Source organism: Anas platyrhynchos, chromosome 1 (genome assembly GCF_047663525.1).
Source record: "Anas platyrhynchos isolate ZD024472 breed Pekin duck chromosome 1, IASCAAS_PekinDuck_T2T, whole genome shotgun sequence".
NCBI lineage: Eukaryota > Metazoa > Chordata > Aves > Anseriformes > Anatidae > Anas > Anas platyrhynchos.
In genome coordinates this window covers 74,652,609-74,680,493 of record NC_092587.1, presented here as the reverse complement: position 1 = coordinate 74,680,493, position 27,885 = coordinate 74,652,609, and the positions used below count along the sequence as shown (strand labels likewise).

Here is a 27,885-nt window from a genome sequence, read left to right as displayed (position 1 = left end):
AACCTAAAAGCCTTTTCTCTACTTTGAAAGATAACAACTGATACTACCACTGAAGCAATCTTTCATGTCTGTGGAAGGTGCTCTAAAGAGAGCTTGGGATTCACCCAGCCCTTCTGTGTAGGGAAGGGGGGGGGGCGCTATCTGTGCTCCACTACCTTCCTGAATACCCTCCTGAAGATGGTCCTTTCCCCACTTTGCACAATGGAAAATAATCAGGTGTAGTGATACTGAAGCCCTTTTGGTATGTCCAAAGTTTTACACAGAAGTTAAAAAACATATTTTGCTAAATTGCTATATTCTAGGAACGTTCTTATAATAAGATGTTTTATAGAGATATCCTTGTGTGGGATGTCTATGGCTTCTCATATTAACTGTCCCCCCATAATTGGGAATGATAGTTATTAGGTGATTTCTAAATGAAGATATGTTACAGTGCATACTAAATAGTGCAGTTGTTTGCCACTAGCATCTCATGAGTGGTTCTTTCACATGAAGCTTTTGTTTTGGCTCCTAAGTGGAGTTTGCCTCTTTCCTTTAAAAAAAAACAAACAACCTCCCTTCCACAAAACCAACCAAACAGCTAAATATGAAATCTTTATTTACATGTACTTCAGATGAAATACAAACCTAGCTTTAACTGAACTTGTTTATGCTTAGCTGCTGCATTGGTCAGGGCTGCTTATTCTTTCATAAGTGTGAAAACAGTGTGGGTGGAGTGGGAAAGCTTATAGGACCAAGCTCAGTTGAAGGCTTGTGGATAAAGGCAGCTGCTTTCTGGGATTGGATGTCCCCACACGGCTCTGCTTCAGGCTATACTGCGATGCATTTGTCCCCTGGGGCTCATTGTGCTTGCTGGATACTTTTACTTGAGCTCTATCTTGTTCTCCCCACAGTATTTCTTAGGTTTTTGCTGTAAACCTTGTGGTCTCTGACACAGTGTGGCATGGCACCATGAGCTTTTGATGCCAGTGTCCAGCTATTAATAACAGGAGCCAGACCGAAGAGACTGATGCATTACAGTGCAGATCACAGACTGGTGTCCCCTCCATGCTGCTATCTCAAGGACATGTGTTGCTCTTCACCTGGGGTATTTGCTGCAGCCGCTGAGCTATTCAGGCGATTGTGGCCATGCAGGGCTCCTCTGGTGCCCGTGCAGGATAAAATGCCCCTGGATGAGCAGGCTGCAATTTGCAAGCATGGTTTGTGTATTAATATCATAGTAGGGTGGAGGGAGACACTGCTGGTGACTTTTTAAGCTGTCTTATAATCAGTTTGGACTTGTCATGATAGTCTGGAAGGGAAAAATGATTTTGTTGAATTCTTGTTGCTTATCCCCCAAATCTTTTGCTCTGCTTGCATCTTTTATCTTGAAAATGTGTACTTGTTCAAAATGGAATATATAGCCATCTGTTTCTTAAGTATGATTGCTTGGGTTTTAGAAATCTTCCCCTGAAAGTATGTTCTTGTGATTCCTGATCTAATCATAGGCTACTTCCCTCCAGACATGAAAATTAAATGGTGAAACTCTTTTTTTCCCCCACCCTGTTCAGTATAGACGCTGCTTCCTTGGTATTTTTGTCCCTGGTTGGTACAGTCAGTACTTCCTTGCTATTTTCCCTGAGAGAAAAACTGTTGTTCCCTTGTTGCAGGACACTGACCTCTTAAAGGAAGGAGAGAGACTGATAGCTAATGAAGTTTTTCCTCTGAGGATAATGCACTGTAACTGCCAGTGGAAGGGTATTTAATGCTGGTGGCAGCATCCTCGCTTACTCCTTTAAGCGCTCTAATAGGGTGGTTATGAAGAAGATTCTTGAATAAAATCAAACTAGACCAGAAAGGCATGTGAGAGAGTGGGGAAGAGATACTAATGTTCTTCCTCTTTCAAGGCACAGAAATGTTCATTTGTTAGGAAATAACAGAGATAAAACTTCCAGTCACCTATCCACTAGCTGCCAGGCACAGAGGAAGATTGGGGCCAAGCTGGTTTGCCAGGGTGGTGGTGGTACATGCTGAGGGGCTGCTTGGCCCTGCCTGGGGATGAATGTCCCTCCTGGCTCTGCAGGATGTTCCCCTTGGCCATTCCAGCTGCTTGGCACCTCTGAGGGTAGTCCCTGCTTGCTTCTGATCCTGAGCCTTCCCTTCTGCACCAAGGATCATTTGATTATATTTCTGCCCCTGAAATAACAGTATGATACTGAGTACACCTTGGGAAAAATCAAACCCACGTAGGTTGCAAATGATCTCGATTACCTGGTCCTCTTTCAGAAGTGCTTCTGAGTTGCTTCTGTTCCCAAAGAAGCAAATGCTTCATGAATCGTGGTGTGCGTTTCTCCTTTCCTTGGGATAAAGTAGAAAGTGGCTCTGGAGAGGGGTCTTGCTTTCTGTTGCAGCTGTGAGGCATGTGGATTGGGGAGTTTCTGGTCTGCTATGGCACTTTTCTGGGTGTGAGCTCAGTTGCTGCTGTTCTGCTCCTGTCCTGTCCACCACCTGCAGGCGTGCGGACCCAAGAGCATCCAGTGTTATCTGGGGGTATCTGAAGATGAAATACAGCTCAGAGAGGGTTGGAAGGAGGACAGGGAAAGGGCACCCTTGCTCTTGTAGGTGTGGAGATAACAAACAGCTGCCACCACTATTCATCAGGTAGCAGAGTTGATGAACCCTTGTTCTTTACAATTTTGTTTCCTCTCTGTGGCCTTTTGTACTGCCATGACTGGGGTCTTTCTCCTCAGACCCATTTGTTCTCACTGTCCTTCCCTGCCCCTTACCTCCAGTGTATCTCTTCCCTCCCTTTTGCATCTGTCTGTGGTTTCTCTCCAGTGTTTCTGATAGTGGCCAGACAGGAGTCAACCCGTGTGCTGGGTGTGGGGCCAGCCTGTGTGCTTGTGCTGACAGACTGGGCCAAATAAAGCCGGGCATTGATCAGCTCCTGCAGCAGATTTCAGCCTCACGTGAGGCTTATCTGCATGCGTCTCTTCTACCTACATACATAGTAGTGTCTCCCGAAGATGTAAGAATGTGGCACCCAGTCAAATCTCTCTCCCTTCTGCCAAACATGGTCAAAATTGACTAGCAAGTCAAAAATTTAATAGGGTGAGGACTGATAGACTACACTACCCCATAAATTTAATTTCCTTTAGAATCCAGGCCAGAAATATGTGGTGAGGGGTTTATGCTGCAGTCATGTGCTTTAAAACTGTGTGGAACAACATGATTAGTAGAAATGTTATTTTCAGGATTATTTGCAGCGCATATAAAAACACATCATCTGAATCCTGTTGTGTGCATGTGTATTAGCACATAACCAGCTTAAAAGGGCTGAAACAACTGACGTGTCTGTATGGAAAAATAGCAAAATAAACGTATAAACCTTTTGCTCGTGAAGCTGGCAAAGCATCTGGTTAAGCTGATCTTAATTTCTAGATTATTTTTTTCCTCAAACTTTTGGCTGCATCTTCTTAATATATATATTAAAAAAAAAAAAAAAGATGTATTTTGTTCTTTTACATGGTAAGTGCTTTTGTTTTGTGCTGTTTGCCTAGCTTCTGCCTCACTTCTTGGCTCTGGAAATGTGGAGTTTGGATGCATGTGCCTCATTAACAGGGGCTTATAACAGAGTATTGTTGGAGCTATTTAAGTTCCTTCTAGGAATGGCAAAGTACTGCTGTGACCAGACTTCAAAGTGAAGGGTGCTTGTAACAGCTGAGGATAATTGAATGGCAGGCATTGTCCTGGAACATGTTACAAGGCCTCAGTGTAAGCCCAATCCTTTCTGCTAAAGGAATGTTCTGTGCTTATTTCTCGTAGAGCTGAGAGGGAAACCAGTATGTGGCAACACCAGTCGGGTTCAGATGACCAACACTGTTACATCAGGGCCTTTTCTGCATAATGGAGTGTACCAAGGTTGAAGCTGTCTCATAAACCTCTAACCAGGAGGCTCACAGAGGCTTTTATTGGCTTTTTTGCATACGGAGAAGAATAAACCTAAACTGGTGCCTGTGAGAGAGAAAATCCTTCGATAATCTCTTTGTGTTAGTTTATTGATGATAGTGTGACATCCTGTTGTGATCATCTTACCCTAAAAAAGGCAATCCTCTCTAAGAAAGCTGCTGTGGGCTCTTGCCCTTCAGTGCCAGGGCTGCTTGAGATGCCAGCTGGTGGCTGGCGTTGCTGTGACAGTAGAAATCTGGAGATCACTGTCCGCCCAGTGTGCTCCAGTATTGCATGGGCTTAGCAAGATTTGGTCACCTTCTTGTCAGCAAGCTTGACAGAACTACAAAAGAGGCAGAATACTGACAAGAGCAGTTTTTGTTGGTATCGAGTTTGTGCTATGGAAAATGTCTTTCAGGAGATTGAATTCCATCATATCTAGTCGCACAGGCTTATTATCACACCGCTTCCATAAAGTGGGTGCTATGGGCATAAGATCTTAAATTAAGTTCATATAATAATCTTCCATTTCTTCCAGTTACTTCTACATCTCCCACCAGTTGATGTCTATTTTCACAGACCACAGCCTGTTGCTTTGGCTTGCAGGAATCAAGCCATGAGCTAGCTGGCACACTGCACAGAGTGGGGCTCTGGTTGGACATTGACTCAGTTGCTGATTAATATGAAATTATTTATAGTCTTAAAGTTTTTCCATGCATAGATCATGTCTAGTTCCACTTAAACTCAGATAAATTAGCGATTTGAAAGATGCTGTTTACACCTTCTGCAGTTGTAATTTCATTATTCCTACTGTTCCCTACAAGTGCTTTGTTAAACAACCTATCTGGTGTTCTTCTCTGACTCACAAGATTATCAATATTATTTATAATGATCCCAAAAATTGTTTATTTGCTGTGGCAGTTGGCTATGTTATCTGTATCCTCCAGTGCTGGTGTGTTGATTCAGTGACATTTGTGTTTGTGCATTGTTCAGATTGGGTGGAAGAAAATGTTGCTGTATGATATTGCAGCTGCTTGTGTCGCTGGGGTTAATGATGTGGTTAGTTTGCTTGGGTCCCTTAGTTTTTACTTCGTGTTTCTGCATGTGCTAAAACCTCCAGTTTTGGATCAAAACATTTTTTTTAAAGCTCAAGGCTGGTTCCTGCAGGCTGAACAAGCACTATTTTGGGTTTCAGTTGTGGGTACAGTAATAACCAAAATCAGATTGTTTTGTTGATGTGGATGCTGTGTGTTTTTGTGTGTGTCAAAAGATGTGCTGCCTCCCAGAAATGAAAAATAAAGATAAAAGCTGGAACATCTGCATTTTTACATGTTCTGTGTAAGTGTGGCTCACCTGTCCCCCTGTTACTAAGAGATCTGTTACATGGTCTGCAGCAGCTGGGGAATGTATCCAGGGACAGGGTAATTTATATGTGACAGATATTGGGTGTTGATGGGTGGTATTTGGTGTGGATAGGTGATGTATATGAATGAGGGGAAATTATCCAAGCTTTAGCCCCAATTAATTTAATTTAGGTTCAAACTAGACTTTGCCAAAAGGCCTTATCCAAAAAATTGTACCATTACCATACCAAAGTAAAAGACAGGCATCAAGGACTTTTTCGTATGGAAGGTCAGTAGGTTCCCAAAGCATTCAGACTGTTACTATTTCTTCATTGCTTTGCTGCTTGACTTCAAATCCCTCCCCCACCTTTCCAAGGCAAAATGACTGGATGTGATCAGCTTGTATTAGTGACTTCCTTAGAAATGTACGTTATTCATATTCCTTCAAAAAGTTTTGAGTTCTATGTAGTAGCTTTGATGCGTTCCTTAAAGGGAAAAGGGAGTAAAAAAAAAAAAAGGACAAATGCTCTGTTGACACAGAGAAAAGGCAGAGTTCAAAAGAATCAAATATGCTTCTCAGGAAAGAATCTTCTCAGAATAAGCCTTTAAAAAAAAGTTGCTATTCTACAACCTCTCTATGTAACAACCATTGTAAACTAGGTATTTGCCATAGGAAAGGCTGAAAGTTCTGCAAAAGTAACTCCTAACATATTTAGATCTGTTGGAAGCTGAAGAATCAGCTTCCAGAACTGCTCGTGCAGGCCTGGACAAGCAGGAGCCATGTCTGTGCAGGAGCATCCAGCCGGCCGCTTCGTAAGCCCATGTGAAGCTGCAGCTTGGCCAAGCTGCTGCAGCTGCCCCCAGGCTTTCGGAAAGATGTCCTGGCCACAGCTGGATGGTCAGGCTCTCCTGGGAAACTTGAAGAAACACTTGATCGAGTTTTGTTGCTCGAAGGCGTGTGTGTGGGGGAGACAAAGGATGGACCAAGGAGGCTGCTTCTTAGCAGAGGAGCCTTCTGCTTGGCACCTCTTCTCCTGGCAGGCTTGTGCAGAAATGGCTGGCTCTTCGAAGAGGTCCAAGCAATATGACTTTGAGAAACCAGAAACTTTCTCAACCCCTTCTGGAGGGATAAGAGGTCAGGATGTGCGCAGAGCTGTTTACAGCTGGGGAAGCATTGGCTGTTGTCAGATGTTACCTGGAGAAGCAACCATGCTGCTTCAAACTGTGAGCACAGTATATTACAGGCAGTGTCCTCTCCCATCACAGGGCAGAAAGGCTTGTTTGAATATTCCAAATGGACTTCAGGAAACGCTTCTTGTCTGTGAAACTTTGGCCACCATGTCTTACGCTGTCCCCTGCTGCAGGCTGAGTTTTGCTGCCTGGCTGATGCTATCCTGAGCAGTCACACCTATTATGCCCAGGTCCCTGGCTTCTGTCTGATTTGTTGATGCTGAAAGATCCCTGTCCATAGCCTGGATAATGACCTGCTTCATCAGCCTCACTGCATCCTCAAGGTGTAAGTGGTCAGCAATCACAAAGCCTTGTTGGCTTGAGCAAGGCTGGCCCTTGTATTCAATTCAGGCACGTGTGTGTAGGAAGCTTAGCTCATCAAGAGCTTTGGGACTTGAGAGGATGGTGGGAGATGTTTAAATGCAAGCTGCTTTGAGTTCTGTTGCCTGAAGAAGTCACCCGGTTTTCTTTAAAATGTAGGAAGATAGGAAGAATGTCATAGTAGCTTTTTAATTTAAACACAAACACGCAGATGTGAAGTGAGTGTGTGGGAAGGAAGAGTGATTTGAATTGTGCTATGATTACTTGGGTCCTATATTACAGAGGCATTTTTAGTAGAAAGAAGGGGATCTTTCAGATCTTGTAACTCAAAGCCCTTCTTTCCTTGATCAGAACTGATTAGGCAAAGCTGATCTTTATTTTTATCTGGTAAAGAACATATGTAAATCAGATTATTTGCTTGCAGTACGCATGATTGCATTCCTCCAAAAATATTCCTGAAGCAGAGCTTCTAATAAGTACAAAGAAAAGAGATAGTGCTGCTGCTTTTCTGTTAAGCCAAGGCCCCTAAATACAGCGCAACATGTGAATATTTCAGATAGTAGACATGGGATCGTGTCCCTTTTAAATCCACCCAGTATGTAATTGCATGCAGTTCTGCTTCCTTAATTTGAAAAAGAAATGGGCAGCTAATGCAGGAAACCTTTGATAAGCAAGGTAAAATATTACTGTTGAACATTCGAGATTGTAGGTTTAGGATTTATGTTTTCTTCCTGATTAAGAGATTACAGTCTGAAAATAACAACAACAAAAAAATATGCATCTTGCACCTCTCATGTTTTACCTTTATTTACATTTGTCTTGCAATACCATTGCTTCCTGGCAATATTAGAAAGGTTCCTCCAGGGCAATTGTCTTTTACATTGGTCTCTGCAAGAAAGCAAGAAAACCTTCTATTTCACCTGTTTTGCATGGTCCTGCAGGTATTAAATGATAGTTCCTAAAAATTGCCTCTTGATTATGAAAGTAGTTTTCTGGGAGGTTGTTCTTTGGTACTGAAACTGAACTTACATTGAACTCAGTGTCTGTGGAGAGCTGAGGTCTTGCTGTTAAGGCTGAAGAGCTTGTCACACAGACAAGTCTGCCCGCATGTCCTCTGGTTGGGCTGTGTGTCATGCGTTTATTACATGTGATATCAGAGTAGCTATTCTCTCTTGGGGTTTCTTGGGTGATAATTTAAGCCAGAGAAACTCCTCCCTTTTCCCAGAAGTCCCGTTTTTCACTCAGTGTCCCGGGACTACAGCCCTCCCGGGATGATGGTGATGCAGGTTGCAAGGTAAAGCCCCCTGGATCTCTGCGCCCTCTGCAGCCGGGAAAAGCAAGGGGTGAATGAAATTTGAGGAAGGAAGGAAGAAAGGAAAAATAGATTGTATAGACCATTTTCCATGCAAGGTTTTCCTGTTCCCATTAGTGAGTGACCGTGCTGCTTGCTAGGGGTGTGGGCTGGGTTTGTGCAACTCCTGACTCTGTTGAGAAGGAAATGACTAAAACTTTCTGTCCAACCACAGTAACAAAGAACATCTTTGATTTACCAAAATAGTCATGGTAAGGAGACTTGGGATTAGCTGCTTGAGTCTTGAAGCAAGCACTGCCAGTGTTCCAGGTGGGAAAGAGCAAAGCAACCCGGGGTCTGCACTCAGGGCAGCATGACTTGCCCTGCGTCGAAGTGGGGCTTGTTAATCCCTGCCACAGGCAGCCCTAGCAGGACTGCATGGGAGATTCGTGGCAAGAAGCAGCCAGGACTACTCTGTGTTGGAAAGCCCTTTGCGCTGCAGAAGACAGGATCTTTCCCCTCTGCCTGACTGCCGCTTTTGGGGTCCTTACAGCCCAAGAATCTCAAAGATCCCATCCATTTGTGAGCCTTGCGTGGCTTAGCTGGGGCTGAATATTTGGAATGGAGAGGAGGAGAAGCTCCGTCTAATGATAGGTTTTCCATTTCAACCCATGGTATTACTTTAGGCAGACCTACAATAACACCGTTAACTAACTTTTTTCCCTGGCTTTGTAGTTTTATATGTGACATACTGCAGTACCCTTTATAGAAACCTCAAATATTTTTCTTTCCCTGCCTACCACTTTTTGTCTCTTTTTCCCTCTGACAGATGTGTTCTTCGTTTGTGGTTTTTTTTTTCCTGTGTTGCACAGGACATAATTATTTTGTTACAATAGCCTGAAGCCCAGGTCCTGTGATGGTCTGCTTGCACAGACTTACACGTCCCTGTCATTTATGTCCTGTGTAAATTTTGTTCCTGGTGCTTTTGTCTAATCCAGTTTAAAAAAAAAACTGCTCCAAGAAGCAATGAACACCCAATCATTTGTGTGCCCTGAGACTGCTTATTCTACCATTTGGCATTTAGACCTGAAATTGCATCTTTTTTTGTGCCCGTCTCCCATACATATTTGGGCTGAATTCTTCCTGTTTTGTTCACACCTTCTGGATATTTGCAGTTGGTCTTTGTTGCCTCAAGTCAGCTAGTTAGTCTGACTTTTTAGCCTTTTTTTTTTTTTTTTTGAGCTTAGTGTTTGCATTCTGATCACGTTGCTCGCTTGTTCTGAACTTCTGCCAACTTGGCAATAGCCGTTCTTGCTCTTGGCATGATTTCTATGCCAAGAGCAGTATCTCAGCATGCCAGGGCAGTATCCCAGGTGGGATGCACCAGTTATAACAAGAAGAGTTACTGACTTTGCTGCTGAATGATGCATGGTACATTTACAGCAGTGCTCCTGGCTGTTTTGGTCCTTCTACCATCGGTATTTATCTGAGCACTCATATTTGAGTTTGATTTTTATGTCTCTTTTAATGGGAGCTTGTGTAATTGCCTAGGTTTGGAACTAGTTTTATTATTGGTCTATAACTGTTTTGTTATTGGTCTAGAGTTTTATTTCCCAAACTTCCCTTTGCATTTCACATTTGAAATTTATGCAGAACCTCCTCCCAGAACAATTTTGTCAAGTTTCCCATACAAAATAGTTTTAGGCGTGTGCATCCTTTGTGATGGTGGGAAGAAGCTGTGGGGTTCATTCAGTACTCTGTGCTGCACTGACTTCCTCTGGCTTTTCTGCGCACTCAGATCTCTGGACATCCAACTCTTGGGATTTTTAGAGGTTGCAGTAGTGAGAAGAAAGTCTTTGCAAGTTGTCATTCACCTTTGCTTTGTGTTATACAGGTGTGATCAGCTGGGGAAGTGGGGGGGGCAGGCAGAGACCAACTATTTAATGTACAAAAACCAAGAGAGGAGGTTGCTGGGTATTACTAGGAATAAACAAGCTCATTTCCCATTTTTACATCAGTTGTCATCCTTTAATTTCTTGGTACTGTTTTTTTTAAATGCTGTTATGTATGTCATCCACTGTGCTTCCTGTGTCCTACGTCACTTTATCATCAGTTTTTGTAAGATATCACTGTTAAGTCTCCTCAGACTCTGTAGCAATTAATTAAATTCTTTATTTTTCTCTTTTCAGTGTCAGAAGTTTATATGGATCAGTGTTACTGGCTCTAGAGTGACAGGGCAGATGAACATTAAGTCTGCTCACCTGGATACGTAACCTCGCCTGGGTGACTAACCTAATGGCTCACTCCTCACTATAGATATCTCTAACATCTATGTATCTGCTGTTTGTTTGTTTTTTTTTTTGAGAACTTACACAACAGCTCCTATAGGCTTTTATTTCAAATGATATTAAAATGATGCTGCATTACAGCTTCCAGCAGGAGTTGTAGATAAATGTCATGCTACTTCTGCTTGCGTAAATATTCATACATTTGGTATCTTTTAAAGGGTAGTCATGACTTACTTATACAGTCTGAACTGCTGTTTAGGTCCAGGGAGGCTTTCCACAATTTAAAGACAGTGGCTTTCAAGTTTTAACATGGACCATGGCAAGGTAGTAAAGTATATTTTGGTTATCCAAGAAATAAAACTGAAATGACTGCTGGAGTCATTCTTGCTGCATACCATGGGCTCAACAAGCAGTGCCAGTGCTTCAGTAGGGGGACTGCTGTGCTTGTCATGCCTGTGTGACATGGCTGTGCTGTGCATGTGCAGTTAATCTGACTCAGCAGGTCTATGGCAATGTGCAGAGAAACTGCCCAGGGCTTTCAGATTACTGTGGCAAGTTTATGTGAAAACACATTTGACAGAATACACTATCTGTTGCATTAGCTCTTGGAAATGGCCTCGTTTAGTAGACTAGAAGGTGTGGCATTTTGCATTCAGTCTAGACTGATTTGATCCAAGTAGCCTAGTGCGTGTCAGTGCTGGCAGTCTTGTTTTGGGGATAGTTATCCCCTATCTACTTTGCTTTGGATATTCCAGTGCAATCTAACAATATAAAGGGTTTGAGGCTCCTAAATTCCAGCTGACTCTTCTCTGAGAGAACTAGGTTGAGTTGCTGCATCCACACTTCAGCCATGCACTCCATGGCTCGGCTGCGCTCACCCTGTACCACTGCCTCTGAGGTCCCAGCTGGTGGCTGGGCCTCTCCTTTTGACTGGTGCCATTGCTGTAAATCACAGAATCACAGAATTGTCTAGGTTGGAAGAGACCTCAAGATCATCGAGTGCAACCTCTAACCTAACACTAACAGTCCCCACTAAACCATATCCCTAAGTTCTACATCTAAACGTCTTTTCAAGACTTCCAGGGATGGTGATTCCACCACTTCCCTGGGCAGCCTGTTCCAGTGCCTAACAACACTTTTGGTAAAGAAGTTCTTCCTAACATCTAACCGAAAACTCCCCTGGCACAACTTAAGCCCATTCCCCCTCGTCCTGTCACCAGGCACGTGGGAGAACAGGCCAACCCCCACCTCACTACAGCCTCCTTTAAGGTATCTGTAGAGAGCAATAAGGTCGCCCCTGAGCCTCCTCTTCTTCAGGCTGAACAAGCCCAGCTCCTTCAGCCGCTCCTCGTAGGACTTGTTCTCCAGGCCCCTCACCAGCTTCGTCGCCCTTCTCTGGACCCACTCAAGCACCTCGATGTCCTTCTTGTAGCGAGGGGCCCAAAACTGAACACAGTACTTGAGGTGCGGCCTCACCAGAGCCGAGTACAGGGGGACGATCACCTCCCTAGCCCTGCTGGTCACAGTGTTTCTGATACAAGCCAGGATGCCGTTGGCCTTCTTGGCCACCTGAGCACACTGCTGGCTCATATTCAGCCGACTGTCCACCATTACTCCCAGGTCCTTCTCTGCCTGGTAGCTCTCCAACCACTCATCTCCCAGCCTGTAGCTCTGCTTGGGGTTATTGCACCCGAGGTGGAGGACCCGGCACTTGGCCTTGTTGAACTTCATGCAGTTGACCTCAGCCCATCGGTGCAGCCTATCCAGATCCTCCTGCAGAGCTTTCCTACCCTCGAGCAGATCAACACATGTGCATAGCTTGGTGTCATCTGCAAACTTACTGAGGGTGCACTCAATGCCCTCGTCCAGATCATTGATGAAGATATTAAAGAGGACCGGCCCCAGCACCGAGCCCTGGGGGACGCCACTAGTGACTGGCCTCCAACTGGACTTGACTCCATTTACCACAGCTCTTTGGGCCCGGCTATCCAGCCAGTTTCTAACCCAACGAAGCGTGCGCCAGTCCAAGCCAAGAGCAGCCAGTTTCTTGAGGAGAATGCTGTGGGAGACGGTGTCAAAAGCCTTGCTGAAGTCAAGGTAGACCACATCCACAGCCTTACCCTCGTCCACCCAGCGCGTCACTTTGTCATAGAAGGAGATCAGGTTCGTCAAGCAGGACCTGCCTTCCATAAACCCATGCTGGCTGGGCCTGATCGCCTGCTTGCCCTTCAAGTGCCGCATGATGACTCCCAAGAGGATCTGCTCCATGAGCTTCCCTGGTACTGAGGTCAAACTGACAGGCCTGTAGTTCCCCGGGTCTGCCCTCTGGCCCTTCTTGTAGATGGGCGTCACACCCTATACGTCTGCTTGCAAAGACCAATGTCCACTAGCATACAGCATCCTTCACCTTGGCTTGCTACCCTTCAATTGCCTGCAGTGTGTGGGGACTGTCATCTCATTTGAGGTATTTTCCCTCTTCCTGGGTCTCTGACCTTTCCCGTACTAGATCACTGCATGTGAGCTCTCTTGGATCCACAAGCTGCCTGGAGTCTTGCATGAGACCTGGAAAGAAGTGGATATTGCACCCTGTTTCCAGGAACCCTAAAATCCAGCACCAAAAGCTTTTATTTCCCAGGCGTTTAATCAATGATGTGATGGCTCCAGGAGCAGTTATCACCTATTGTCCTCCTATCCTGGTCACATTTCTTTAATTTTATTGCTGCTTATCAGAGTTGCTGGAATTGCACTCCAGCTGTCCTGGTGCTCCAGCTGGATTTGAATGGGTCATGGCTGTAAAAACGTCATTAAAAGCCTGACATTGGCTGGCTGCCTCATTCTGCTGGATGTGTGTTTGGAGATTTTCAGTCTGCTGGCATCACCATGTGAATGTCTTGCCTTTGCTGGACATTGCTGCATCCTTACTTCTCAGATGCTGTGCTGGTTTCCCTTCCCTAGTAGTAGCCAGAACTATTGGGACCTAAATCTTTTATCCTCCCTGTCACTTGTGCTGTTGCTCTGGGAAGAGGTATGTGTCTGTATCCATCTCAGGTGCTCTTGATCCTCCTTTCTCCATTCCTGCAGCTCGAGTACCGGTGTGTTTCAGCTGCTTGGAGGCTTCCTGCTTGAGCTAGACCCATTTCTCTCAGCAGTCTGTCTGAAAAGCTGGAACAGATTTCTCCTGCTGTTATTTGCTTTCACCATCAAATAAATAAATAAAAGCCTCTCCTAATACGACATTCCAAAATCCTTCTGACTTGGCGCTGGCAGGAATGACAGGCTGTGCTACAGGCTGCTGCCTGCTGCTCCAAGTGGGACAGATGAACAAGGGGTTTCCCACTGCACTGCCCCACATTCAGCCCCTGATGTCTCTGCTCATCCATGTACCAATGTGTTTTGGGTGAGGTTTCAATGTCACACATTCCCATCCTGTTATTCCCAAGCACACATTCATGTTAAACATGGTACCAATGGCCTTTATGTAGCCCTTAGTATGGCAGAATGTATAAATAATCTGGAAAAGATAAATGCTTTTTACTAAGTCTTAGCAGGCAGAGCTGCTTTGGTGTGGTGCCATGAAGATACTATTCCCAAGTAGCCATGCGTCTGCTGCTCTTTTCTTGCGCATTCTCTGCAGGTTTTTGGGTACCTCTTTGCTCTGCCAGTTCCTGGAGCTGCTCTGAGTCAGTCTGCCTGGGGTGGCAGCATATTGTCTACACGTCCAAAAGTGAGATGTAGTGTGCAGAGGTCCATCAGGGCCAGGGAATGGGTTAGGCATGGGACATGGCACAGCTGGGACTGCTGCAGCCACAGGGCATGGAGGGCAGGGATGCTGCCTTCACATTACCCAAGACCGCTGCATAACAAAGGGTGCAGTGCAAGATAAAGTCCCTGTTTGTAGGAAAAGTGTCCCTTTTCCCAAACCCACTGTGTTATCCAAGCAGTACCAGGGCATGAAAGGACGTGGATATGCTGATGAAGGAAGGCCATCTTTTTGCTGCTAGGTTCAGTATGGGTTAAGCCCATGAATCTCTTCATTTATTTTTGAGTTAACATTTTGCTTGAGAGAATGAAGCCCCCGCCCTCATAAGCCCTTCATATGAAAAATGAACCTCAGGCCGGAGGGAATGGGGAAGGAGTGTGATGTGTAAAGGAGGCAGTATTTTTTATTTTTTTTTCCCTGTCCATTTCTTCTAGGAGGAAATACTGCTGCTTACAGAAGGCAGTTCGTGTTTTCGTGCCTTTACTCTGTCATTTTACGCAATGTGGTTTGGGTAACGTTAAAGTAACTTAACATTATGTTTACTCACAGTACTGCTGGCAGCTATTTAATATACATAAATATCTCTACAGCAAGAAAGGGAGTTGTATTTATCCATAAATAACTATCATACTGCCCTGTTTATCTTGCACATGACCTCTCTGTTGCACAGGGCCTTTCCCTGCCTCACCCGACCTGCTCCTTTTTATGTACTTGACTTTCCCAGTCCTGATGGTTGCTTTATTTTCAGAAAATATAAATTCATCCCCCACAAAGCTTTCAAATGTAATTTCATTTCTTCCTTTACTTCTCTGAGAAATTCTTTCTGTTCTCTTCAAGACTGAGAATGTATATTTTCCCTGTTTACTTAGGCATTCTTATTTTGTCTGTAGAAACTTGGTCAAATGATGTTTCTTTATGTGAATTTATAATCCTGTGTGGTTTGTGTATTGAGAACAATCCTTCTGAGCTGAAAGAAGATTGTCCAATCTGTTTTAAGATGTCCCACTTTCTGAGTATTGCATCTCATTAGGAATATGGCTGGCTGTTTGCATGGCTTTTTTTCTTTCCATCGGTACCTTGGGGGAGAAAATATTTCATCATGGTAATAATACTTGGTACTTTGTTTCTGCCTTCAGAGAACTAAACAGTTATGAATTAAATAATTTCTTTAACATTGTGTAGCAGTATATAATAATTATTTGCCTCATTTTACAGATGGGGAATATGAGCAAGAATTCAAGTGCCCTTAGGCTGTGAGAGGAGAAACAAAATCAGAGAGTACCAGCTCCCTGACTTATACTAGAGTAGCACCACACCTTTCTTGTTGAAATTAAAAAAAAAAAAAAAGAGAGAGAGAGAGAAATAACAACAAAGGGAAAGGGAGAGATGTTTATCTGTAATCATCTTGCCTAACCTTGTTAACTACTGAGTTAAGTGCAGCAGTTGGTGGTGGTGCAAGTGGCATGTGAACTGCCATGGCTGCTGCAGAGGGAAGAGGTTGTTTGCTGCTGGATGGGCAATCTCTTTCTGTTCCTCCTGTGCCCCCTCAACCCAGGAGCAGTGGAAACCTTTTCTGTAGTATTTGAAAGTATTTTTTCCTCTTGTTTGCCAGCTGAGGCTGGGATGGGAAAAGTGAAGCATCTTAGAAGGGGATTGTGTTATTGCACAGCAAGTACAGAAAATAATCCTTGCCTCGCCCGCCACGTGCCATGCTGGGATTTTTGTTTTCCCCTTGTGGGCTTGAGTGAAAATTGTTGGCTCAGGGTGGTATCCAGGATGTTATGGAGCAGTCCTGCATGTCATTGTCACAATATTGATGAATTCAGTTAAAACTCCTCCCCCTCTGAATTTTGATTTTTTTTTTAATGAAATCTAGAAAAGTTGTTTTGAAGTTCTGGTCAGCAGTGGAACAGTTTAGCCCCTTTGGGGAGGACAGATAATCTGCTTGTTGAAAAGCAGCTTGATGCAGAGGAATGGAAACCATGTGAAGAATTTTATCTTTCTTTGGAAAATTTCTTGGCTGCTCCTCCACAGGTTTCAGATGTTCCCTGTCTGCCTTCAGACTGGTTTCAGATGTCTTGTTCGATAAACTTTCTGATGAAAGTCTTGCATGACTGACTTCAAGCAACTTTATTCTGGGTATGCCCTGCTAGTAAAGGCGGTGGGGAATGCAGCTGTCTTCAGCCATGCGCTCTATCTGGGAATGCAAAACTGCCAAGCCTTTTTAGGGACTCAAGATGCAACTGCAAGCATATGTTTAGTTTTCTGTTTTGGATGAGTGGAACAGGTATCCTGATGCCTTAGATGAGATCTGCAATGACAGGCAGCAGCACCCAGGTATCATAGCCAGTATTTTTTTTTCTTTGCCTTTGCTGGGAGAGAGAATGTAGTCTTGTTTTAATCTTCTACAATCAAATCTGTGTTGGAGTGTGCTTGCAGCACTTCTGCTAAAGACATCATGGGGCTGGTCATCTGGGAATGTGACAGCTTTGGATCTAGCCTGTACTTATTTCTTGCTGGTACCTCACTTGTACATGCTCCCTTCCAGCACTGAGCAGAGCTGTCCTGTGCTCACAGGACATGCTCACAGGGCTCCGATTTCATCCAGTGTTTCACATGATGCCCAAATTCCTGATAACTTGTCAGCTGACCTTTTTCAGGAACTGAATGTGGCTTATCCTGAATCTGGATGTTTCTCCCTTGCTGGGCTTGGAGAGCCCTCAGGGTTGGGCTGGGACCTGAACTTTGTAGCAGAGCAGCTGGTATGCAGGCTTTCACTCACTCTTCACTTGCAGTGTGTGTGCTTGCGTTGTTGTCTTCATGTCTTCTCTTTGTTATCTGACAACTTCTCTCGCTAGACTTGGATTTCAGTTGCTCAGAAGAACCATCAGCAGCTTAGTGTGTGGGGAGTTGCGTGCTTTCCTTGAGCTGTTTTGTTTGTGGGATGGCTTTTTTCCTTTTTTTTTTTTTTTTCCTTGGGTCTTGCTGATAATCCTTACCAAAGAAATTTTTGGCAATACTTTAGTATCTCTGATTAGGTATTTGAAATTAAAAAAGGGAGGGAGCTACTTGCCTATCCAGATGCTCCCTCCTTCTCTTTTTCCCTCTGCAGTAAAAATTCACCAAAACCCAGGTAACTTCTCAGCTGTGAGAAGAGAATTGTTTTTCCTTCAGCTCAGCAGAGCCACGGGAGCTCAATGCTCACATGGCCCTTTGCATCAGCTGCTCTTTGGGGCACTATCACTCCAAGATCCAACGCAAGAGATGAAGAGGACTTTTCCTGCCTGTCTCCTGCTTGAGGCTGCAGTTTGCAGTTGTGCCAAACATTAGAACTGAAGAGTTGTTTGTTTTTGTGTGTCTTTTTTTTTTTTTTCCATTCGTGTTTCCTCCCAGTGGTTCCCAAGCAGTAAAGAGAAAGGAGAAGCTGTTAGATATCATGGGTTGTGATTACAAATCACAAATATCATTGGCATGCAATGGAATAGGAACAAAGCATGGAAAAAGGAAGTGGGAGAGGGGTCGTCAGGTTGAGCAGAAGGAAAGAAGCAGTGGAAGATGGCAGCCAGAAGGTGACTTGAAGGAGGGATAAAATTGTGGTCGTTGGGAAATGGAAGGCAGTGGGTACCTGAGCCAGTGTGGTTCCCCACGGTGAACTTGATTACTGTCAGTCCTTGTGCGACTTGCATAGCCAAGAAATTAGGTTGTGAAATAACGTAAGTGAACACAGGATATTTCTTAACTGTTAAGAGCTTAAAATTGCAACTTCTGTGTTAAACTTGCCTCTCCAGATGCCCATATCCCCACACCCTCACAGGCAAGCCTTGCCTTATAGCTCAACTTCTTGACTCTTCATTCTTACAGTTTTACTTGGAGTGGGATTTCTACACTAATGTGACTCTGGGACTTGGGTTTGTTTGGCAAGAGATTTTGTGACAAGTGAAGAGTGGACATAAGTTAAGACAGACCTCGGGAAGGACCTCGCTCCACTGATGGCATGTCTCACCAGCGACAATGGCAGTAGTGACAATGTGGGTCACACTGGTTAAAAGGAGAGATGGGCCTAAGCAGGAGCTAATGTGTTGAATATCCCTGAGCCCTCTCAACTTGTTTAAGGGAGATTCAGATCCATATGGCATAAAATTGATGTTTGTGTCAGGTCTGCTTATCTTCCTGCCAGCACATGCATGCTTATTTGAACCAAACAAAATGCCAGATGTTCTCTTATCGGAAAACCAGAGATTCACCTGAAATTGTTTTTTCAGGACATGAGAGCTTTTTGGGTAAAGCTGTCTGTCTGCAAGCATTTTCCAGGACTCATCACACTTTGAAATCATGGTATTAAAATAATTACCTTTGAAATGCAGGGAGGGTCATGTGCCCTACATCAGAAATTCCTCTTAGTACTTATTAATCTAGCATATAAATGTCATGGCTTACATCCACAGGGTGTTTGTATTGAATTTTTAGCTGTAACAGTATCTCTTACTCTTCAGAATAAATGCCATATAATCTGGTTATGAGCAATACTCTTAATTTAGATACCAAAAATAGGACATAGACAGATCTAAATTACTGCAAGCAGGAGAGCAAATAACCGTGCCACATGAGGGGAGTTCAAATTCAATTGAATCATCTAGCGTTCCATATAATGAATGGTAAGAGACAGAGAATTCAGTCTGTTTCATTGGGGTAGCACAACAATTGTCGTATTTTTCTCTTCTCTGAAGGCCTGATTCTCCTCTGTCTCACCTCTGGTATACCTGTACTGGGGAGTATAAAGAAGGGTTAGGTTGGGAAACATGCTTTTTTCTTCCCTTCACCCTACATCCCCTTCCCCCAGTAGGTCAGCGCATGCCAATTTGAGGTATATAAAGCAGTAGAAACTCAGGCTTATCCCCCACCACAAAGCTCCTGGTTTCAGGGAGAAGGAATTGTTCCTCGGAGCCCTACCAGTGCAGCACTGGTGAGGACACAACATGCATTTTGTGAGGAGAATTATCCTTACTCTGCAGGTGGGCATCATCCAAGAGGCTCGAACACGTGAAACATCTTCATCACTTAATCAAGCCACCAGTCCTATACCTGGAGGGGGTTATCAAGATGCTGGGACTTCTACCAAATAGTGTTTTCTTTTCTCATGCATTTGGCAGCTCTGAATCACTGATTAATTTTTGTTGAATTTTCTATATGGATTCAAGGTAAGTGATAACAGCGGTTCTGCGTAACCTTAAGTAAATCTTACCTAGAAATATCCTGATAAAGTAGTTGCTTTTCAGTATAGTCATGGTGTCACACTTAACCAGAGTAATCTGAAGCAAGATTGGTTTTGATGAGAGTGCGTCTTTGTGGCAGATTTGAGTTTTTTAACTTTTGTTTCCCTTGAGTATCAACACACATGCTTTGGTGGCTGTGTTCTGATAGTCTTTTTAAATGGAGAAGGAAGAAGGGTTGTAGCCACAGTGACCTGGATGCTTATGGGGACTTGGTCCTGTTCACTTTGTGGCAGAGGTCATATCTGGTGGCTCGTGGACTAAAGTGAGTCAAGGTGAGGAGAGCTGGTATTTCACCATGGACCTTATTAACAGATTGCAGATGTTACTGAAGCACCCACAGGTTGTACAGAGCTAGCAAGATCTTTACTTAGAGGTCCTGTTTTGGCCAGTTGGTCAAACAGGCACCCAGTGTTAAGCACGTACCCAGTACCACTGACTTCTTATTAGGAGCATGCTTACTGTCAAATGTGGTTTTATGCAACTTGCTGGTCTCAGTCTGTGTGGGTCTTGCTGAAAGGATCCTGTGCTGCCAGAGAGATTTGTCTCTGTTCCAAGCTGTGGTTCAGCTAGGTTGTCAATACAGGGGGACCATACTGTAAACACTGTGAAATGCCAAGCTGTTATAGAGCCACTTAGCTGATAAGGAGCTGCTCAAAATATCTTGTAAGTTGAATTCTGCTCTGGGACTGGGCAGCCACTCCTGGCTGTGCTCACGATGCTCGGTGCCAGGGGTGTTTTGGCTGTTTTGTGTGCCGGGCTTGCTGCTAAGCAAGACTTGATGTTGAGACTTGATGCAACACCCTGGGTGTTGTGCTGCCTAAGGTCCACCAGGCAATGACAGTGGTGAAGCAGCCTTGGTGGTCATCCATTTGGGCAGTTATCAATCACCTCCTGTCCACATGAAGATAGAAAATAGCCTTATGCATCCCATCAGGTGCTGCAGCATTGTGGGAAAAATGAAAAACTAACTAATGGCTGCTCTGGTGCCCTTTGTATCTGTTCCAGGCTCACAGTAGGGGATGAAAATGTTTCAGGTGGAGGATGTCACACTCTGCCACATCTCTGGCTATCTGGGGGATGGCCTTGTTGACTGTCAGCGTTTTAGACCCAAGTCTTGCAATGGTGCAAAGGTGGTCTGTACTTGCCAGCTTCCAAGTTTTCATAGGAGCCTCTTTGTGGGTTTGGTGCTTTTCTGTGCAAAACCTTGGCATGGATTTCAGTTATCGCTGTCTTTCCTATACTCCTTCTGCTTCTGATCCCTCTAAGTACAACAGTTTAGTACTGTTTACTGCTTTCCTTGCAGATTTAGTCATATTCAGAAGTTAATATGTTTGCATCCTATGAATAGATGATCTAGCCTTGCCCTCATTTGCGTTTTCTGTATCTTGGGCTCATCTTAGCCTCTTTCATCTGTGTGGCCCACGTGGTGTAAATAATGGGTTCTTCATGTAGGGACTGTGTGCAGCTGTGTTGGTATTTGTAAGAGCTCTGCCAGGCTTCAAGCTGTGCCGCAGCACTCTGGGCAGAGCAGTAGAAGCAGCAATGTGCACAGAGCAGTGAGAACATGGTATCATGTGCTCTGGATGGTCCCTATGAGTGCTCATCTTGGTCATATGTCTGGTGCCACAGAGCTTTTGGGCTGCTAGGGTCTGGTGTTAAGATTATGCTTCCCTGTTGAGTGGGGTGTTTGTCAGATAGTAATAATCCTCTGTCATTAAAGGTAGGGGTAGCACTGCTCTGAGTAACTGGAATAACTGCCTGTTGGGAAGATGGGAAAGAGAAGCCTACCAACGCTGCTGCATCAGGAGAAACCATTAATGTAGACAGTAATGATGGCAAGAAACCATGTACATACATGACAAGTAGTAGTAATGGACATGACTGTCTCTTTTAATGTTCCTAGTATCTGATAAGTTGTCAACGTCTGTTAATTTCTGCTACTGCAAAATAAGTAGAGAGTTCTGAGGTTTGCATTATTAAGTGTTCAGTTGTGTGTAATTTACGATGTATTATGACAGCTGAAGTGAATGCCATGATCCACACCATGAGACATGGCTGAATTACTATCTTGTCTCTTACCTAGAACAAGTTTGGAGCCTTGCTTGTGTTACAGTAGGAGAGGAACCCCGTGCAGTCCTGTTGCTGTTGCTAAATATTGCATACAGCTCTTTGGAGCGCTGAATGGTGCTGGGTGACTGGTTGGCAGCCACACCAACTTCTTGGGATCTCATCAGGTCTTACAAGCAGAGAAGCACCGGGCTGGGCCACAGTCCTTGGACAAGAAACCTGCAAGGTACACAGACACCAGAGATGTCCTTGTGGTGCCGTATGTGTTCTGGCACATATGCGTGCTGGGTGTGTTTCTCTTTTTTTAAATTGTGACTGGGTGTTGTCATGCTTCATGAAAGCCATATGTTAGTTTTTAGTGTTAGTAGGAAATAACACTTGACTCTCCTCTCCCTCCACTGTGCTGAATGATTGGAAGATGAGTTGCTTGAGATCTGCAGACAGACAGAGTATTGATTACGCATAAGATACCCATTGCTCAGCCACAGGTCGAGTACACATCTACGCTAAGCGTGGCCTTGGTAGCAGTGTGGAGATTCCCAGATGCTATTTCTACGTGCAGCACCATCTTTCTCCCTGCTGCTGAGAAGATCCCCTGCAGTCATCTCCACCATAATGACTTGCTAAGGGTTGATTGCACAGGCAGATGACCAAATGCTTTCCTTGGATGGGCCAACCCATTGAAATAGCAGTAAAGGCTAAGTGACAGGACTCCCAGCTCAGATGGGCAACTTTTAGTCTAAGCCCTTCAGGGTAAATGTGGTCTAGCTAAGGTGTTTTTTGTGATTTAATACCCAATTTACTTAATCTCTATGCCTGTCTTCAGCAAAGTTACCTCTCCTGAGCTAGGCAGCTGGAATTAGGAAAATACTGTATTTTTTTGACGTTGTTGCCAGATTGTTGTGTAGACGTTCAATTGTCATCTCCCCCTAAACTGGAAATTTTGTGCTTGGACTGTAGCACTGGGAAAGCCTTGATATGCAAAGCTGGCATCACAGTCCACAAGCTCCTTCTCCTTAAACAGAATTGTTGTTTTTTTTTATAAACCATAAGCAACTCTTTCTTGAGTAATGTTTAAATAGGTTTGCAGAAGCTTCAAAATGGGCACAAATGTGTCAGAAATGTGGCTGAATATTGGCATTTATTTCACTGATAGCTAATCCTTGGCTGAGGAAAATGGAATGGCATTTAAGCAGATGTCTTGTTCACGTTATTTCCCCAAGTCTTTCTTTAGGCACAGTAATGCAATGTAGGTAATTAAAACCCTATTTATTTAAAGGTTTTCAATTAGCTGGCATTACTACTTCAGATCTTACGATCTGTAAAACAGTGTATCCCTTGATACAACTTCATGTTGTGTAGCACTGGACTTTATTTTCAAAGACAATTTAAATAGAATACTGGGGGAAAAACAAACAAACAAACAACAACAACAACAACAAACAGAACACAAATGGCAAATCAGTATTTGTGGCATTTCTCAGAAGCTACTTAGGATTATCTCCTTAAAAAGGCAGATTCTTTTGCCTGCAAGTCAAGTAGAAGAGCAAGAACTGATATTTTATTAAAATATTATTAAAGGCCTGAATGCATTTATGATCTGTGAGACGTTTACAGGAAACAAAAGCTTGCTATTCAGAACTGTCAAAAATTTTAACAAAGGGCAAAAAGCAAATCTGAGAGGCCAGCTGCATGGTTCACATACCTCCACTTCCAAAGTTCTGGTAATTACCTTGTTGAGACACCTGATCCAGGCCAGGTTTTTTTCTCTTGATGAATATACCTATGACACTGTTCAGTTTGACATTGTATGTTGAACTAGAATTTAAATAAACTGGAGTGCTGATTGCTATTTTTCATTGTTAAACATACGGCCAGCTGAACTCTCTTCCAAAAATTTATCAACAGTTGATTAAAAACGAGACCACAGCTTTCTGCCATGTGAGCAATGCATTTGTTTTAATCTATTTTCACTGAATTGGGAGTTCTTCTGGATGTTTTCCCGCTCTCACTTCCCAACATCAGGGAGTTCGGGCTTCTGTCAAAGACTTAAATTTAGTGTGAAAATGGCATTGGAAAAGCTGGGAGATCCAAAGATAGTTTGGTGGGTAAGGCAAATAACAGCAGGAATAGTTGTGCAGAATATATTATTGTCCCGCTTTGGAGGGCACTACTTTGGCATTTCTATAAACTTGTGTTGAAGGCAACAAATTTCATGTTGTTGCTGTATTTTCCACTCTGATTGTATTGCAATATGTCTTATGCTCAGAAGATCAGAAGAAAACCCTTTTTTTTTTTTATTTTCCTATCTTCACTATTTTTTAAGGCAAGGCATGTTCCAATAGGGAGAATGATTTCTCAATGGAAAATAATATAATGAAACTATATTTGTAAAAGCTTTAACAGCAGTGATCTTGCACTTAGATACATAATTTTCAAGCGTTCCTTGTACTTACGTGGATTTCCACCAATTTCAGCAGGGCTTACTGTTGAACTTGCAGCTTATTTGTACATGGTATATATCTTCAATTGATTGAGTGAGACTGTTTCCTTGGATAAAGCAGGTAAATTGTACAGTGAATTGGAGTAGCAAACAACTTTTGCGAACTTGAGTGCACAGCTGCAGTGGCTGACCTTAGACATTTGTACCAGAATAGTCTTTGTTGTAGCATTCAAGTTAGAGCTTTCTGTGGTCTTCCTTTTTAGACTTCATGTTCAAAACTTGGTAATAGTAGCATATTTTTTTCAGTAACACAATATTTCTAGGGTATTTTAGTCCTTCAGAACTGTAGTATAGCAATTGTGAGCACGTTGATATTGATGCATTGAAATTCATTTGCCAAAGTGACAGAATTTACCAACAAAGCCTGAACGTGTATTAAGTAAAATATCATGGTAATTATAGTTAAGCAAAACCTTGACATGAATGAATCCACCTACTGAAGTGGCAGAGTTTCATGCTGTGAGGAGGGCAATTGCTGCAGGAAGTAGTACTTTTGTAAAACAACACTTTTGTAGTGCTGCTGGAGGGGTAAGGATAGCAGCAGAGCTTTTTTTTTTTTTTTTTTTTTTTTTTTGTGAGCAGCTCAGGACACTTCCGATGTGGAGCTGCCCTGGGTCATGGCAATATTGAGAAAGTGATGTTATTTGTTTGCTTCTGATTTTGTTTTGTTTTGACCTGGTAATAGATAATGAGGACAACTTCTAGAACCTTCTTTCTTTCAGCTGGTCCAGTGAGGTTCTTGGCTGAGGCACGAAAATCTGGTTATATTTTGTCGTCTTCGCAGCTTCCCTCTTCCCCATTCACTGAGAAATTCAGCAGTGTTTTGGGAGTCCTGTTGAGTTCTTCCCCATGTCTATAAAGAAAATTGTTGAGATGATCAGCTCACATCTGTTAAACTTCATAATGGACCTCTGTTTTTCCCATAAACGGCTTCTTCCTTCCACTGGCCTTTGTGGTCTGGGCACTGCCATTGATTATGAACACTCTATTGATGTCAGCAAGACTATTTGCATTCTGCAGTTTAAACCTGCTCCCTTGGACCAGGATCTTTGGCGACAGGATGGACTGGGGCTGTACTGTGGTTCTATTTGACCTTTGATACCTGAAGAAACCCTTGTTGGGCAGCTGGTATAGTGAGAATCTTCATATGGTTAGTATATGCTTTTCTGTTAGACTGAGTCATACCCCCCACCCAAAGGTTGGGAAAATGCGAAACACTTTTATCGTCTCCTTTTAGGAGGAGATGTTCAATTTGATTTGTATGTAAGTAGGAAAACTTTGAAGTGTCATTGAAATACAAAGGGAAAATACTTCAAAGAAACGTAACATTAAAAGCGTATCTGATCCCTCAAGGATTTTGAAATTTTATCTTGAGAATAGGCTTTCAGGGGAACATTTGTGTGGAAATACCAGGGCTTATTAATTCGTCCAAAATATTTTGAGTGTTGCCAGTCAGCATCCATTGAATGTACTACTTTTGACTTTACATCATGGCAGACTAGCAGTCCTACGTTCATCTACGTTGCTGATAACCATCACTCAGAAGTTAATACAGAGTCTGACAGGGAAACCAAAGCATGATGTTGCTATGGTGTGAGACTTGTTCAATATTGTTACCCCAATGTCCAGAATAGATAACTGGATACAGCCAAATAAAGCTTCCCAAATTTCTGATTTGCATGGGTTGCTCTGCTAGGGTATGGGCATGGTGGTCTGTGGAAGATGATGGGGTGTGTTTTTGCCACTCCTGTTTGATGGTGGATTACACATTTCTAATAAGTGTCTTGAACTCTGGGAGAGTTCACATCTTGAGCTGTGATTTTTACTTCACTCCTGTAAAAACATGCCCAGTTGTGCTGGAGCAGAGGGTGGTGGTTTTTCCTTTTGGCAAACAGATTCTGGCATCAGCATTTTAATTGCAGGAATTATACTAGCAGTTCCCAGAGCTCAAGGGTGTGTGAGGAGGTAACTAGATGTGTATAAATCATGGCTAGGCAGAACTTTAAATACTGGATGTATTGTTCTGTCCTTGTTATCTTCTGTTACAATGAGGCTTCAGAAAGTTAGAAAAACATGAAGTTTCCTAAGAACCACTTTTTACCAATACAGCTGTGAAACAACAGTGTAGTTCCTTTTGGTGGTCTTATGTTATAAAAACAGATTTTATTTAAAGTAGTTTTAAATTACTTGTATTATTTTTCAAGTTTTATTTTAATTGTATCTGTAGGTTGAGGGAAGGATGGGAGAAAGGAAACAGTAAAGCTGCCTAAGCTATTTTTTTAGTATTGCAGATTTTAAGAAAACAGGTGATCCAGCTTTCCCCTGTCCACATCCCTTCCATGCCTTATGATATCCTTCCATGCTTTATGATACTGCATTTCAAATGAGGGGCTTTGTATGTTCAGACTCTGGGTGTTCTCAGATTCTCGGATCACATCAAACTTCTTTCAGCAACCATGAGGTTCAAATGTGGTTTTTTTTTTTTTTCTTCCCTTTTCTTAATCAGAACTAGGGTCCTGGTGGAATTACTTCTCTGTAAGATCTTGAGTTTAGGGAGAAATCAGATATTGCAAGGTTTGTGGTAGAACAGGCTTTCCAACAGTCTGTGAACCTCACTGGCATATCACAGTTGTAGACTGGCACAAACACACTGCAGGTATGTAATGATGGAGAGTGGCACGTGACTATTCCTGTGCTGTTATTGTATAATTTAACCACACCTAGGTTTGCTTCAGACTCGCTGACATGGATCATGGCACTGCTGGCTGGGGCAGCACAGTGTGATGCATGTGCTAACCTGTGTGCTGCTTATGTGGTTTGCTGAGACAACTTGGACTGCTCTGGGGATCTGAACCAGGTGGTTTATGGGTATATCATCACTGTGCTTCTGTGATTGGATTGTGAACTGGCCTGTACCGCTCTTAAAAGTTATCTTGTTCTATGTTTAAGCATTTTATAGCTGTGTCTACTAAAGGCAGACTACTAAGTCTACCTTAGTAAGGTCAGTAATAAAGAAGTGTATTGCTCTGTCTAATAAAACAGGCATTTTTCATTGTTCTATACAGTCAAAAAGAGTTGTTTCATACTTAGCAGGTGATCTGTAGCAAGTGAACTTGGTCTCATACACTTTTTTTTAATCACACAAGGAAGGCATTAATTCTTAAAACCTTCAGATGAGAATCCTCGAAGAATTGCGCTGCTGTGTATTGTCCACCTCGCAGCAAAGCACTTCCTGGTAAGACCAGTCAGGACAGTGTGCCTGTCCCCTCACCTCAGGGCAGTCAAAGAACTCGTGCCGAACTCCTTTGCTAAAACAAATGATTATTGAAACCAGCGTTAAATAAGCAATGACAGTTTGTGATGTGTGCATCCACTTATTTTTGATAACTTTGCCTACTTCAATAGAGTAGTGACAGCCTAAAGGACAGCATTGGCTCTTACTGCTGCTGGTTCTGCACTTGAATTTTCTAGTTTTGTCAGCTCTGCAAACAGCCTTGAATTTCATGATCTGAGATTCTTCAGGAGGCGATATGAATAGCCCACAACCTTGTTTACTCCATGCTGTGCTCCTTTGCTGGATGTGTGCAATGTTTTTCCCTCTGGTCTGCACCCTCTCCCCTTCAACTCCTTGCATTGCCTCCAAGAGACCAATGGCTGAACCAGACAACAGGAAGTGCTGGTGGCTCTTGGCATTTGAGCAGTAAAGCTTGCAAGACCTTTCAGAACACATTTATAGTGGATTTTTCTCTTAAGTTACACTTTTGCAGGTGAGAATAGCTGGTTCAAGGTAATACACTCTGAACTGAGCTGTTGTACCAGAAAGAAGGTTGCTCACTGCTGGGCTGGGGGGTACTGCATGGCCTCCCTTCTCCACTTGTACAC

At 43.3% G+C, this 27,885-nt stretch overlaps 1 protein-coding gene across 18 annotated transcripts in view; it reads left to right on the top strand.

Annotated features, from left to right (window-relative positions):
• PPFIBP1 (PPFIA binding protein 1) overlaps positions 1–27,885 on the top strand; it is a 120,563-nt gene that overhangs the window by 19,975 nt on the left and 72,703 nt on the right. The window contains exon 1 of one of the 18 annotated variants that reach the window (XM_038173508.2): positions 19,337–19,358. The exons of the other annotated variants lie outside the window; for them this stretch is intronic. The gene's annotated coding sequence lies outside the window, so the exon portion shown is untranslated. Of the gene's footprint in view, positions 1–19,336; positions 19,359–27,885 lie in introns of those variants that run through there. 18 annotated transcript variants of the gene reach the window in all.